Source organism: Eulemur rufifrons, chromosome 28 (genome assembly GCF_041146395.1).
Source record: "Eulemur rufifrons isolate Redbay chromosome 28, OSU_ERuf_1, whole genome shotgun sequence".
Lineage (NCBI taxonomy): Eukaryota > Metazoa > Chordata > Mammalia > Primates > Lemuridae > Eulemur > Eulemur rufifrons.
The window spans coordinates 65,795,858-65,810,164 of record NC_091010.1 but is presented as its reverse complement, the minus strand read 5'-3'; the positions used below and the strand labels follow the sequence as shown (position 1 = coordinate 65,810,164).

General features: G+C 49.5%; 1 pseudogene; it reads right to left on the bottom strand.

The window, feature by feature from the left end:
- Positions 1–7,961: 7,961 nt before the first annotated feature.
- Positions 7,962–13,927, bottom strand: LOC138376161 (Y-box-binding protein 1 pseudogene; annotated as a pseudogene).
- Positions 13,928–14,307: the final 380 nt, after the last annotated feature.

The following is a 14,307-nucleotide window of genomic DNA, read 5'->3' as shown; positions in this document are numbered from 1 at the left end:
TCATTTTGCAAGTCAAAAAAGCAGTATCTATTTGTATCCATAAGCCAAACAACCTCATTTAGTCGGTACATACTTGAGTAGATAACCTTGGCGGGAAGGTAACAAGGAGAAAGGATTCTTCTAAAGAGTGGTGTGTTCTGGGGGGGTGGGAGGGGGAGGCAGCTCGGGGAGGGGCTGAGCTTTGCAGCCGGGGGTCGGCCTCCTGGCTCTGCCACAGAGAAATGCTAAGCTGTGTCTGGGGTGGTTCAAGAGCTCAGAGGGACCCCAAAGCCAAGTGCATCCCAGGGAGGTGACGAATGGCTCTTTCTATGGTGGCCAGCAGTGAAGGAGCCTGGGAACACCTGTCGAATGTCCACACCTGGGGCAGTTCCAGACAGGTCGAGAGGAGTGAGCAGGCCCAGAAAAACCAGGGTTTGAGTCCCAGAGCCACTGGGATCTCAGCAGGTGTTTGGCTTTGGGCAGGTGTGCCTCAGTGTCCTCCTCATACAGGGGACAAAGGGGAGAAGGGCTCCCCTGCACAGGGCGGGAGTGAGGGTTACATGCAGCGATGGCCACAAGGGCTTGCTACATGGTAAGCCCCACTTGGATGTTAGCTGTTGTCTCCCACGCCTGCTCCCTTGGGACCCTACTACCTGCTCTCCGGGCAAGGCTGCCTCCTCTCAAGCCCCCAAATGTGTCCATGGGGTCCCACTTTCCTGCCTCTGTTCACGTGTGCCCCCTCACCCCCTTCCACCACCCGAATCCTGCCCGTCCTCGTCTCTCAAGGCCCTTCTCTAAGAGACTGACCCCCAAGCCTTCCCTATCCCCACTTGACACACCCGCCAGTAGGCACAGTCTCCTCTGACTTTGAAGCCAGTGTAGCCTTTTCATCGAGATCAAAGGACAACTTACTCCACTGAGCCTCGAGGGTGGGGACGGAGTCTTGTTCCTTTGGGGTCGATGCTGGACGTGGTTCCCAGGGCATCGCAGATGCTCGGCTCACGTTTGCCAGGTGGACGGATGAGGGGATGAACAGACAGACGCTGGACAGACGAAGGGACAGTACTTTACCTACATGGGAAGAACCCTGGTTCTTCCCAATCAGTGCCCAGTGGCTGGAGGCATCGGTGTGTATTTTCAGCCCTCGCCACCCTGCACTGTCCTCAGGAGGCCCCTCCCACCCTGCCCTGTCTGCACATTTTGTTCCCTGGGCCTAGCCAGCCCCCTGTGCCACTGAGTACCTGACACTACTGGAATGGGTGGCACACTGGTGGCATCACCTGTGTGTGGGGTGATATGCCACAGTTTTAACAACCTACGGCACTGATAGGGACAATGGGACAGATGCTGGCAGGTGTGTCAGGTGTACCAGCTACATTCCAGCCTGTGAGGGTTTGAATGTGACCCCTCCAAAATTCGGGCACTGCCAACATGATATATGAAGAGGGGGCCCTTTAAGAGCTGATCAGGTCTTAAACCCCCATGGGATTAAGCTCCTTATAAAAGAGGCTCCACACAGCACTCAGTGGCCTTGCCTTGCCGCCTTCTGCCACTCGAGGACACAGCAATAAAGCCCTGACCAGATGCTGGCACCTTGATCTTGAGCTTTCCAGCCCTCAGAACCGTGAGAAAATAAATTTCTGTATGAACTACCCAGTCCCAGAGATTCTGTTATAGCAGAAAAATGCACACTAAGACAGAAACCGGCACCAGGAGTGGCGTCCCTGTTTCTGTGTCTCTCTGTCACTGAGACCCTGCCCAGGCCCAGGGTCAGGCCCACCTCTCTGTCCCTGGCACAGTACCTGGCACAAAGTACGCGTCACTCAGCAGAGGCTGGACGGAGCTGCCCAGCTGCCCCAGGCTGGCCAGGTCACACAGGGAAGCTGGCTGAGTCTGCCCCTGCCCCTCCTGTGGGTGCAGTCCCCAAGGCCACCTCCTAGAACCATACAAGCACTTCTTGTTCTTGCTCAACTTCAGTAGACAGTGAAGAACAAGGGGTGGCATTTTTTATTCTGACACTGATCCCAAAAGCTATTAAAAAAAAAATGAAGTTGAACTACAACTTGCTGGCAATAGCTCCCCACCTTCCCCGAGACCCTACCGTGGCTCTGGATATAGACGTGGGTGCAGGAGAGTGGCGACACCTCCCCCCTGTGCAGCGTCTTGCTGATTCCCCAGCACCCGCACGTACCCTACCCCATCGGCTTCATCGCTCTTCGCCCCAGACCTGCTAGGCGCTGTCACCCCCACTTTTCGGATGGGCAGAGCGGATGCTCCTGGAGGTTGAGTGACTTGGCCAGGCACTTTGCCAGGAAGAGCTGGGGCCGGGACTGGAACCCAGGTCATGAGCTCCTGAGCATTTGTGCTTTTCTGTGGCTCGTGGTGCTTCTCCAAAATCTGTGAAACCCACTCACCTCTTAGCAAATAGCTCCCGAATATCCACTTGATGCCAAGCCATGCTCTGAGAACCGAGGGGGGAGAAAGAGCCCGAAGGCAGGAAGGAGCCTGACGCGTTCAAAGAGAGAGGGCCGGGCGCCGCTGGAGCAGGAATCACGCAGAGATAGGAGATGAGTAATGGGTAGGAATCCAAGTTGACTTTCAGATCAGAGGACTTTTAGGAGATTTGCATAATTTATTTTCTTTTGAAAGTTGTCGTCTAAATTTATAAATACAGCCATGAATTTTCCTCTTTTGAAGAAAACCAATAGGCATAAATTGCTAACCCCAAACCTCCCGTCAAGGAGAAGTAAGAACATCATGCATTGACTTGAAAAAGGAGTGTTCAAAGCTCATCACTGCAACCCCAATTTAAGAAAGTGTTTGTTTTACATAAATGCACTTTTAAAGCTATGTAGCTAGTCATTTTTGACAAAATGGTTGGCAAAGATGAAAAAGAATGAGGACGCAACCTTGGCAAGAAGGGAACCTGGCCGGGGTCAGGAGCCGGGGCTGCTATGAGGGAGAGGGGAAACTGAGTCTTCCCCCGGCAACGGCAGAGAGCTCTGTTTTATTGCAGCTCTGCAAACTAATAGGTGGTCACTGTGGAAACCCCGAAACATCATTTAGGAGGTAGAATTCAATTCCATTTACTCACCTGTCTAAGGCAGGAAGGTGTCAACCTATTTTCACTTTCCTGATTTCTTAAAAACATTTAAAAAAAAATAAAAAGTATTTAAAGGGCCAGTTTTCTAGAAAGGGAGACATAAGAAGTTGTTGCAAATAGACCCTCTAAAATTGCATTTAGAGGTCAGAAGGCAGCAGAAGTGGCTTTAGCCGGAGCACCAGCACATGCACTTTCAGATGTTATGGCAACAAAACTGTGCAATGTTGCAGACGCAGAAAACATATATGTCAGTGTTGCTGGCTTGCTCCTTCCTTTGTGCAGACATGACCTCATATACCGGTGTGTGAAGGGGTTGTCATGGAAACGATAGCTCACCCTTTGGACCTGTGAGACAAAATGGCCCCAGGCATCTGAGCCTCCAGCTGGGTGGGTGAACGCAAGCAAAGGCAGAAACTGGGCAGCGGACAGCACGTGCCCTCAGTGCCCACATCCTTCCTGGGCCGCCCTGGGTGAGGTGCTGGAGTGGGGGGTGAGAGGGTGAGGGAGACCAGCCTCTGCCCACTAGAGGCTCCCAGTACAGACAGAGCCAGGGGAGTGCAAACCACTCCACCCTAGGGAAGAGGCAAGGGCCAGGACAGGTGGGGAGCAGAATTTGGGGAGTCAGTGACGTCTGACTGCAGAGATCAGGGAAGCCTTTCTCAAGGATGTGGACTTCCAGCTGGGTGCTGAGGGAAGGGTGGGATTCTGCACAGAACAGTCCAGGCAGAGGGACCCATGTTCAGAACTGTGTTTCAGTGCAGTGGAGTGTGTACAAGAGGGGGACGTGAGAGAGAAACAGATTTGCAATATCAGTAAATAGCCTCAGTATAAAACCTGCACAGGTTTTTGTCTAGCTGATAAGATTCTTTGCAGAGAAAATAATTTCTTTAAAATGCAGGTTGTAGTTTTTGAAGGGCTACCACGTGCAGTTCGATTTGAAAGCTTCTGGTGCTGAATGTTTCTAGATGCTTTAATGGTTCCTTTCATATCTTGACTTGTGCAGGGTGGCACAGCAAACTCCTAGGAATTAGCATCAGTAGGAGATTTGGAGCTTTTTACAATGTTGCATTTGAAGGTTTCTTTTAATTATATAATAAAATTAAAGTCTAGATTGGGGTGGGGACAGAATAATGAGTTGATTATAGAAGGAGAAGCTCAGTTGCCCCAGTGAGGCTCAAGCCCCTGCCCGAATGTCCTGGCCAAGGGACAGCAGCTGTCATCCCGTCCCTGGCTGTAAAATGGAGATGCTCATAGTGACCCTCCCTTGTGGGCTCTAAGGCTACACACATGCCATTCTGAAACTGTCATTCCAGGCAAATGGAAGAGATTTGAACTTGATCCGTGTGCAGGTCGGTGAGATTGTGGGCCTGGCTGCCAGGTAAACCAAGATGAAAAGAAACAGACCTGCTCCAGCCAAGCCCACCTGGGGGCACGGTCAGGTGGGGCTGCACCGTGGTGAGTTTCAAGCCGGGTTGAGTGGTTCCAGGGCAACCTGGAACAAGTCGCATTGACTCTGGTCTTTGGGTCCCATTTGGGATCTCCAAATTTTTGCTGCAGGAGATGAAAAAAATATCGTGCTCTGACAGTCAAGGAAGACAATTGTAAGAATCCCATCTGGGGCATGGTGGACAGAATCACTGAGCTTGCCCGAGGCTGGTGTGGCTGGCTCCCACGTACTCCCAGAACTCGTCAAGTCGCCACTGGACCAGACCAACTGAACAGCGTCTGCAAACTCACCAAGGACTCTCACCCTGAGGCATTGTGGCTGCTTTGCTCAAAATATACTTGTTGGCTCTGGCATTCTGTCTTGTTTATTAATTAGTTAATATTTTCAAAGTGCTTTGCTGATGAAGAGTGCTATTTAAGAGCCAAGTTTTTATGGTTATTTCTGCTGTTATTTATATAATGCCACATAGACATTGCTACACAGCCCTGGGATGATGGTGTGCTTTAAACAAAGAACAAATTCCTGCCCCAGCAGAGTTGGAAGATTCCAGCACAATAGCAAAAACAAAACAAAGCCAAATACCAGCAAAATGGGGCACAGATGAACCAGACCCTTCTGAGCATCACATCCAGAAATCGGCAAACGGAAAATTGGTGTTTCGGGGAGTCCAGAAGGCGGGTCTGAGGGAGGTCAGTGCCCTGGGCACCAAGGTGAGAGATTCATCAGAAATGAGGGGCCCTTTATTGCCCATGAGGCTGCTCCCCACCCCCGGGACTCTATGGGGTGCTCGTCCCATAGTTCCACCTGTGTTGCTCCCATTCCTGTGGATGGGAAAGTTGAGGTGTGCCCCAAATAGAGCTCCCTTTCTTGGCCAAGTCTCACCCTAGCAGAATGATCTTGCTATTAACCCAGTGTAATGAGATGAAGAAAATATTCCCCTGCAGCTGACATGTGAATTCCAAAGAGATTCTCATCTTTACTGGGAAAAATTAATTGACAAATCCACTTGGAACAGAAGCGCGGGTCCCAGAGACCTGAGGGCTGCCCTGCAAGAGAGAGAGGTGGAGGAGCAGGGGGCAGGAGGAGCAGGGGGGAGGCAGGGAGGCTGCAGAGGCTGTGCGAAGCAGGACATGGCGGTCTCAGTCACTTCAGCAATGCCACCGTACTCGTGAAGTGCCGCTGCAAGTGGCTCTCCTATGGATACCCAGTGAAGGAGGGGGCTTGTGCACAGGTGATGGGGAAAGAACTGCAACATCTTGTGCAGATTCGGACGTGGGCACAAAGAAGGAAATCCGCGGGGAAGACTCCAGCTTCCCACAGGCCATGGTCTTGGGGATTCAAACCAGGTTTACCTAAACCCCTGCCTGGCAGAGAGGCCCAGCCCTCCTCAGTGACACCAGAATATGAGCTCCGAGAGAGGAGGGGCTACACCTGCAAAGGAGGATTTGCCGGGACGTCGACGGAGCTTAAATGTCAGGGCTCCTCGCTGGCAGAAGCCCTTCCCAAGGCAGTGGGAAAGCCTTAGCATTTTGCATTTGTGATTTTGTTCTTTGAAAGAGGAACCCCACAAAGTTGCATAAGCTTCAGGTCACAAAAACCCGGCCTGTCCTGCTTGTCTGCCCGTTTGCCACTTTATCCCCAGAGCCTGCTAGCTCTGAGCCTAGCATGCAGTAGGGGACTCTTAAATTTGTGTGTCAGATGGGTGGATGGGTGGGCAGATGGGTGGAAGGAAAGGAACATGCATGCACAGATGGTTGGATAGAAGAAGGGAGGGAGAGACAGAGGAAACGTGGAAACACGGATGAACAGGCGATTGGAAGGAGAGAGGGAGGAAGAAACGGATGGACGAGTTGATGGAAGGGAGAAAACGTGGATAGATGGAGAGCTGGATGAAGGGAGAGAGGGAGCCAGGGATGGTATGGAGCAAAACGGATGGATGGCAGCCAGATGAATGGCTGGACAGATGGACAGAGGGACAGATGGGTGGACAGGTAGAAGGTAGGGAGAAAGGGTATATATAAAACAGTGGTGGCCAATTTGTAACTGAAGAGAAATTGAACGCTTTTGACTAAAAGAGAAGAGTTCTGTTTTGATTTAATTTGTGCAATGCCAAAATCATCTTAGTTAGAAGAGACTTCATGCACATAATAGAAAATTTCCAATACAGAGTCACCCACCAAGAGAAAAGAGCTTACAAGGAGACCTCCACAGCCACAGATCAAACATGAACTGATAGTCAAAGCAGGGAAAAACAAACTGCAAGTGCTGTTTATATTTCTAGTTTCAAGTTCAACTATTTATATTTAAAGTTTCCATCTGGATTAGTTCATTAGCCACCATTAGTAAATTTAGAAGTGCTTGAATTTCAAGAAGAATGATTTCTCTCTCCGGCCCACCTTGGCCCAGCGGGCCTGGGAGCAGCAGGGAGTCTCTGCTGACATTTCTAATGGAGCCGCAGCCAACAGCAGAGGGTTCCTTGTTCACATTGGAAGCTGCATGAAGAGATGAACCAAAGGAAAGGCCAGAGTGCTTGAATATTCTTCGACACTTGTTTCACCTGGGCCCCTTGGTTTTGCAAGGACCTATGAAGCCCGGAGAGGGGCAGAAGCCCACACCTGCTGAGAGTTGCTGTTTAAGGACGTGTTACTGGTGATCAGCGAACCTATTAGCTTCAAAAGCTCCACCTGGGAAAAGTGTGCTGTAGTGAACTGTAAATTCAAATGTGCCCCCCAAAGATACGCACCTGAAACCTCAGACTGTGCCCTTTCTTGGGATAAAGGTGTTTGCGGATGTAATGAAGGTAAGCATTTTCAGGTGGGATTATCTCGGGTTAGGGTGGGCCCCAAACCCAACAACGAGTGCCCTTATGAGACACAGGGAGAGGCCCCAGGGAGGCAGCCACAGGCTCAGGAACGCCCGGAGCCACCAGAAACCAGGAGAGTCGAAGAAGGGTCCTCCCCTCGAGGCTTTGGAGGGAGCCCAGCCCTGCAACTCCTTGATTTAGAACTTCCGGCCACCAGACGGTGAGAGAATACATTTCTGTGGTTTTTTTGTTTGTTTGTTTGATTATTTAAGACCTTTATTAACAGGTGCTTGCAGTTTGTTGACTTTTTTGAAAAAAATCAAGTTGTAAACTTTTATTACAAATTAAAAATGAAGTTCGTAAAAATCTCAACTTGACCAGGTATGAAACAATTTAAAAACCTTTAAAGGCATATTGAGAAAAACCAGGCGTTTTTTTAAAAACACGTTTGTTATTACCAAAAAAGACGTCTTTAGGTAAAAATAATAAAAACTCCACGCTGCACAGATAATGCAGATAGTTCTGGTTATCTGGTCAACAGGCAAAAAGCAAGCACTTAAGGTCTTCAGCTCCAATCTCGTTCATTTCTTACTGCTGGAATTTCAGAGTCGTTTCTTCTTGTTGGATGACTAAACCGGACGGTGGTAGAGATCAGCCTCGGGAGCGGACGAATTCTCAGCTGGTGGATCGGCTCCTCTTGTCTCTTTGCCGTCTTGTGGGTTAGGGTTTTCTGGGCGTCTGCGACGGTCATTGAAGTTGCGGCGGTACCGACGTTGAGGCGGCTGCTGACTTTGGGTCTCATCTCCTTGATTCTCTTTATCCTCTTCATTGCCCTCCTCTCTGGGCTGTCTCTGGCGAGGAGGGCCCCTGCGGAACCGTGGTCTATGACTCCGATACATATCCTGTCTTACCTGTGGTCTACCTTGTTCTCCTGCACCCCGGTTGTCAGCCCCCTCCTTTGCTTCTCCCTGCACAGGAGGGTGGAATACTGTGGTCGCCGCCCACAGGGTCACCGCATGCAGTAAGGGGGGAGCCTTCGCCTGCGGTAGGGCCAGGGTTGCTGGCCTGGCCTGCAGGAGCGCTCTCCGGTCCCTCATCATTTTCCCCCACTCTCACTATTCTGGTGACTCTGCTGGTAATTGCGTGGGGGACCCCTGCGACGTGGAGAGTGTCTATGATGGTTCCCGTCTGCTGCGTATTGACTGCCTTGAACTGGGATTGCACCAGGGCCTGTAGCATTTGCTGCCTCGGCACCCTCTTCTCCTCCGACAGCATCAGACTCCACGGTTTCTCCAGCTCCTGCACTGCCAAGGTGCTTCCCGGGGTTATTCTTCTTTATGGCAGTCTGGTGTACAAATACATCTTCTTTGGTGTCATTCCTGTTGATGAAGCCATATCCGTTTCTTACATTGAACTATTTTACTGTCCCCTAAACCTTCGTTGCGATGACCTTCTTTTCCTCGCCGGCAGGCGCCGCCGATGTGAGGCCGCCCGGGGCCACCGCTCCCTGCGCCGCTGCGCGTGGTGCGGGGCTTGGTGTCGGCAGCGCCGAGGGCGGGGACGGCGGCTGCTGGGTCTCGGCCTCGCCGCTCACGGTTGCGGTGGCGGTGACCGGGGCTGCTGCTCACGGTTGCGGTGGCGGTGACCGGTGACCCAGGCCGGCTGCAGCTCCTCCCGATGCGTGAGGGTAACTAGGCCGGCGGCGGTGGGGCTGCCCAGGGCTCTCTGGGGCCCGCTCTCCGCTCCCGCTACCGATCGAACTGAAATTTCTGTGGTTTTGAGCCACCAAGTTTGTGGCAACTGGTTGTGGCAGCCCTAGGTGACTCATATCGATGCTTTCTCAACGTTTGCCCGAAGGGGCTGTTGTCAGTGTGGACTGACTTTGTTTGATAAAACCCTATTTCTTCCTCCCCTAATGTCTCCGTTGGTGATGGAAAAACAAAAACTTATCCAAGAAAAGTGGTAATTGTGATTACATTCTTTTTTTCCTCCAGGAAATAGAATCCCAACTAGCTGGACAGAAATATTTGGAAAAGGTGACTCCGTCCCTATCGTTGCTGGATATACCTGTATGGCCTTGGTCCCATTTTCAAATCCATCTAATCAGGTTGATACTTACTTGAAACATACATTGATAGTATTGTAACTAATAAAACATATGTTCCCGGAGAATAGTTGCACACAACATGATGTCTTTTGCATGGTCATTGCTCACTCATTCTTTAATCTACTAGGTATAGTTCATGTGACACTTCTGAGACGATTCCTGGCCTGTCATTTTATTCACCATGAGAACACAGAATCCAAAATTCTAATTTAAAATTTAGGGGAAATATTTATTACCTTGGAAGAAAAAAAAATCTTATTTTACCAGAACCATAGATTTTCAAGTTAGAAATTAAATAGTTTGATATGGTTTTAAAAATAAATAAATATAAAGAAATCCAGCCGAGCATGGTGGCTCACACCTGTAATCCCAGCACTCTGGAAGGCCAAGGTGGGAGAATCGCTTGAGCGCAAGAGTTCAAGACCAGCCTGAGCAAGAGCAAGAACCCAGTCTGTACAAAAAATAGAAAAGTTAGCCAGGCGTGGTGGCACGCACCTGTAGACCCAGCTACTCGGGAGGTTGAGTATGAGGATCGTTGGGGCCCAGGAGTTTGAGGTTGCAGTGAGCTATAATGATTCCACTGCACTCTAGCCAGGGTGACAGAGACTTTGTCTCCAAAAAAAAAAAAAAAAAAAATTGCTACATTTAGCAACAACAAAAGACTTGAAAGTGGGATTCTGATGACACTGACAAGAGTAAGAATTATAGCGACTATTGATCGAGTGTAGACTTTGCTAAGTGCCAAGCCAGATGCTCTACCTCTGTAAGTGGTTCTCAACAGGAGTGAATTTTGTCCCCAGGGGATATTTGACAATGTCTGAAGATATTTTGGGTTGTCAAGACTGGGGGGGCGTGGCAGGGGGCGGGGGGAGCAGGGATGTTGCCAAATGTTCTGCAAGGAACAGGACAGGCCCCACCACAAATGATCCAGCCCAGACCGTGGACAGCGTGAGGATGCGAAGCCCTGGTGTACCTAACGTCATTTAGCTCGCAGCTGAAGCTCACAGATAGTGCCTATTGCGGGGCAGGAATAGGCCCTGGCTATGGATACAGAGACTGAGTGTCAGGGACAACGAACAATGTGCTCACGTTCCCAAGGCTAGTTGGAAAATCCTTGGCTTACTCTGTAGGGATATAGAGCAAAACAACAATTATCTACCGAATAGGAACCTGGGAAAGGATTCAAGAGAGAAAGAATCCACGAACACTGTTGGTGTGTGGGAGCACGTTGAAACGATGCTGTAACTGTTGTGGCTGCGTGGGTTTCTAGACGCTGACCGTGAACACATCACAGTACCAGGAGGAACGTGTTCTTGTGCAACCTGCCGATCCAAGTTTGCCTGTCCTCGGGTTTTTTTCTCTGCTTTATCATCCATAATTGGATAACTTTTCTCCAATTTTCTCCTTGCAACAGTGAAGATAAGGTTTCTGTTTAATCATCCTCCTCTAAGCACTTGCAATCAGGCAGGATATTGCTGCTTTTAAAATAAGACAATGACATTTAATGACTTTCATTTCTTCCTATACAAAAGATTAATTTATATGCTGGAGTCATCGTTTCATTGGAAAATTCAGCCTATTCTTTTTGAAATGCTGTGATATGATTAACAACTCAATCCCCCCTTATATTTTTAATTTCGTGGCTTTCTCTGTGTATATTTACCTTCACAGTCTAATTTAGCCTTTGCTTTAGCGTTAGGATAAAATTAGTGAGTGGAGCAGAGGAGAGGTGCCATGTCTGAGAGGAGCCCTGGGAGTCAACCTGCCCCATCTCCAGGTAATGCTGGTGCTTTTACCAAGAAAGGACCATCTCGATTAGCGAATGGAGCCCTTGGGACCTCGCTTGAAATGCCTGCTTAGTCCGACACAGCGAGGCCCCCTAGGATCGGACTGTAACATTCCCACCTCCCGTTCATCCTTCCACACACCCTCGGCTCTGGGCACACCCGGCAGCTCCTGGTCCCAAAATATCCAATGTGTCCACACATTCCCACATCCCTTTTCAAGACTTTTCCCTCTGCCCGAAACCATCTCCCCTTGTCTTGCATCAAAACCCTGTGCATCCTTCAAAGCTCTTCTCAAATCTCTTGTCCCGGAGCCTTCGTGGATGCCCCTGCAGAAACCGCTCCTCCCTCCTGGGCTCACACAGCCCTTGCGGTGAGGCTCTCGTTCTGTTCTGCCTTTTGTGACCATGAGGACAGCCACCCCTTAATTGTCCTTGGTTGCCAATCACTGTGGTGTCCCAGTTAAGCCTCCCAACAGCCCTGCGTTGCCGTATCATCCCATATCATTTCATAGACGGGGAAGTCAAGGATGAGAGAACTTCAGTGATGTGCTCGAGTTCACCCAGTATTCAGGGGGCTGTAGTGAGCTGTGGGCGCAAACCCTCCGAAACCTTCTCTCCTTATAAAACCCAGTGAAAAGCCCCTGTGGTACTGAGAAGAAGGGTCTGCGGGGTCCCCAACAGAGAAGATGACCCTGGCTGCAGCCGATGCCTCCACGGGCATGGTAGGCCACCTCTCCCAGCTCGCTGCGAAAAGTGGGCCGCACTTCCCCCCACCCCGGGGGCCCTGTGGACCTGTTTTCATTCGGAAATTATCACATTAAACATTGCAAATGTGAAGCCTTCTAAAATTTCTAGAATGGTGCCATGAATCAATATTAATAAAATGTATTTATCCATCACCTACAAGATTTTCACCACCAAAAAATCACATTACTTCATGGCTCAGGCAGAAGGCAAGGTTTCTGCTGCTCCTCGGGCCAAGTTCTGGCCTGAGCAACTTGCTTCTAATTCTTCCTGATGTTAGTGGTTAGTGTGACCTGTTTCCTGGGAGAAAAGATGCCCTTTTGGGATGGAGTCTTTCAGTCCCTATTGTCTCTAATGCTCACGGATGACTTGATCCATTATGACAACTTGTTGGTGACCCTGAAGCTGTACGTTACAGAAACAGGGAATTCCTGTTGCAAAGGGGTGAGTGAGTAGATGCTGTCAGGGAAAAGAAATCATAGTCATAACAGTTTTGCCCAGGAAGAGACTGACTCATTTCTGCACGGAAAGCCCTCACCTCGCCGTCTGCGTGTTCCCCAACATGCTAGCACCCAGCCATTGCAGACAGACGAGTGTCCTATCTTTCCTTCCAACGCCCCGCCCCCCCATCCCCACTGTCTGCCACAGACTACTTAAACTCCACCGGACCTTTAACCTGGTGCCATCCAGTGTAAACCATCCCCTCACCAGACTGCCCGTGATCCAGACAACTGTGGCAGGCAGAGCTGCAGGCACCTTGGAGGTCACCTGCTGAGTGGCTCTTAATCATTTTAGGTTCCAGACACCTTAAAGAATGTGAAAAGCTCTGCACTGACAACACCAAATGCTGGCAGGTATGTGGAAGAGGAGGAACTCTCCTTCACTGCTGGTGGGAATGCAAAACGACACAGCCACTTCGAAACGTTTCAGTTTCTTATCAAACTAAACATACTCTTACCAAAAGATCCAGCAATTGCACTCCTTGGTATTTATCCAAATGAGTTGAAAACTTAAGTCCACACAAAAACCTGCACATAGATGTTTATGGCGGCTTTGTTCATAATTGCCAGAACTTGGTTGCAACCAAGATGACATTCAGTAGGTCAATGGAAAAATAAACTGCGGTGTATCCGGACAATGACATATTATTCAGCACTAAAAAGAAATGACCTATCAAGCCACCAAAGACACGAAGCACCTTACGTGCACATTGCTAAGTGAAAGAAGCCAATCTAAGAAGGCTACACACTGTTGGATTCCAACCATATAACCTTCTGGAAAGGGCAAAATTATGGAGATAGTAAAAAAGATCAGTAGTTAGAGGCGAGGGAGGGAAGAACTGGTGGAGCACAGAGGACTTTTAGGCACTGACACTACTGTGCCTGATGCCGTACAGTGGCTGCATCTCATGACACATGTCCAGACACACGGCATGCACACACTGAGAGTGGCCCCTAACGTAGACTGTGGACTCTGGGTGGCAATGATGCATCAGCATAGGCTCATCCTAACAAATGTACCGCTCCAGTGAGGGGTGTTGATAACGGGGAGGCTATACAAGTGGGAGGCAGCAGGTATATGGGAAATCTCTGAATCCTCTGCCCAATTTTGCTATGAACCTAAGACTGCTCTAAAAAATAAAGTCTACTTAAAAAAAAAAATGCTATGTCTCTTTCCCCAGAAACACACACACACACACACACACACACGCACGAACTTTTGCAATACAGTGTCAGGGGTCCACTGACCATGAAGCCCCGTGTGGTTGAGAATCCACGTGAGCCGGTCCAAGAGAGGCACAGAAAACCATCACACCTGGCAGTCAGGGACAGGAATGTGCAATGTTCGGATCCCTGATCGCCTGGTCGGTGCCACGCAGGCTGCTCCTCCTGCCCACACCCTCCCCCAGGTCCCACCCCCATACCCTCCTCGCGCTTAATCACGCATGTCTTTTTCATGATGTACACAGCATCATTCACTAAGCTTTTTATAGTAAACCTTTGAATAAAGAATAACGTACATGCCAAAAAGTACGCAGCTTGGTAAACGTTCACTAAGTGAACACACCAACCCGATCAACACACAGAACCCAGGAGCACACGGGAGTCCGCTGATGCCCCCGACGTCGCCCCACCCACAAACACAGATGTTATTCTGTTTTTATCACCATAAATTGGTGACAAAAATTTGAACTTTATGTAAGTAAAATCAAACAGGATGTACTCGTTTGTGTCTGGATTCTTTCTCTCAAAATTACATCTGGGAGTTTCATCCCTATTGTTGTATATAATTGTAATTTTCTCTTTCCCATCACAGTACAGTGTTTAATGGTACACGG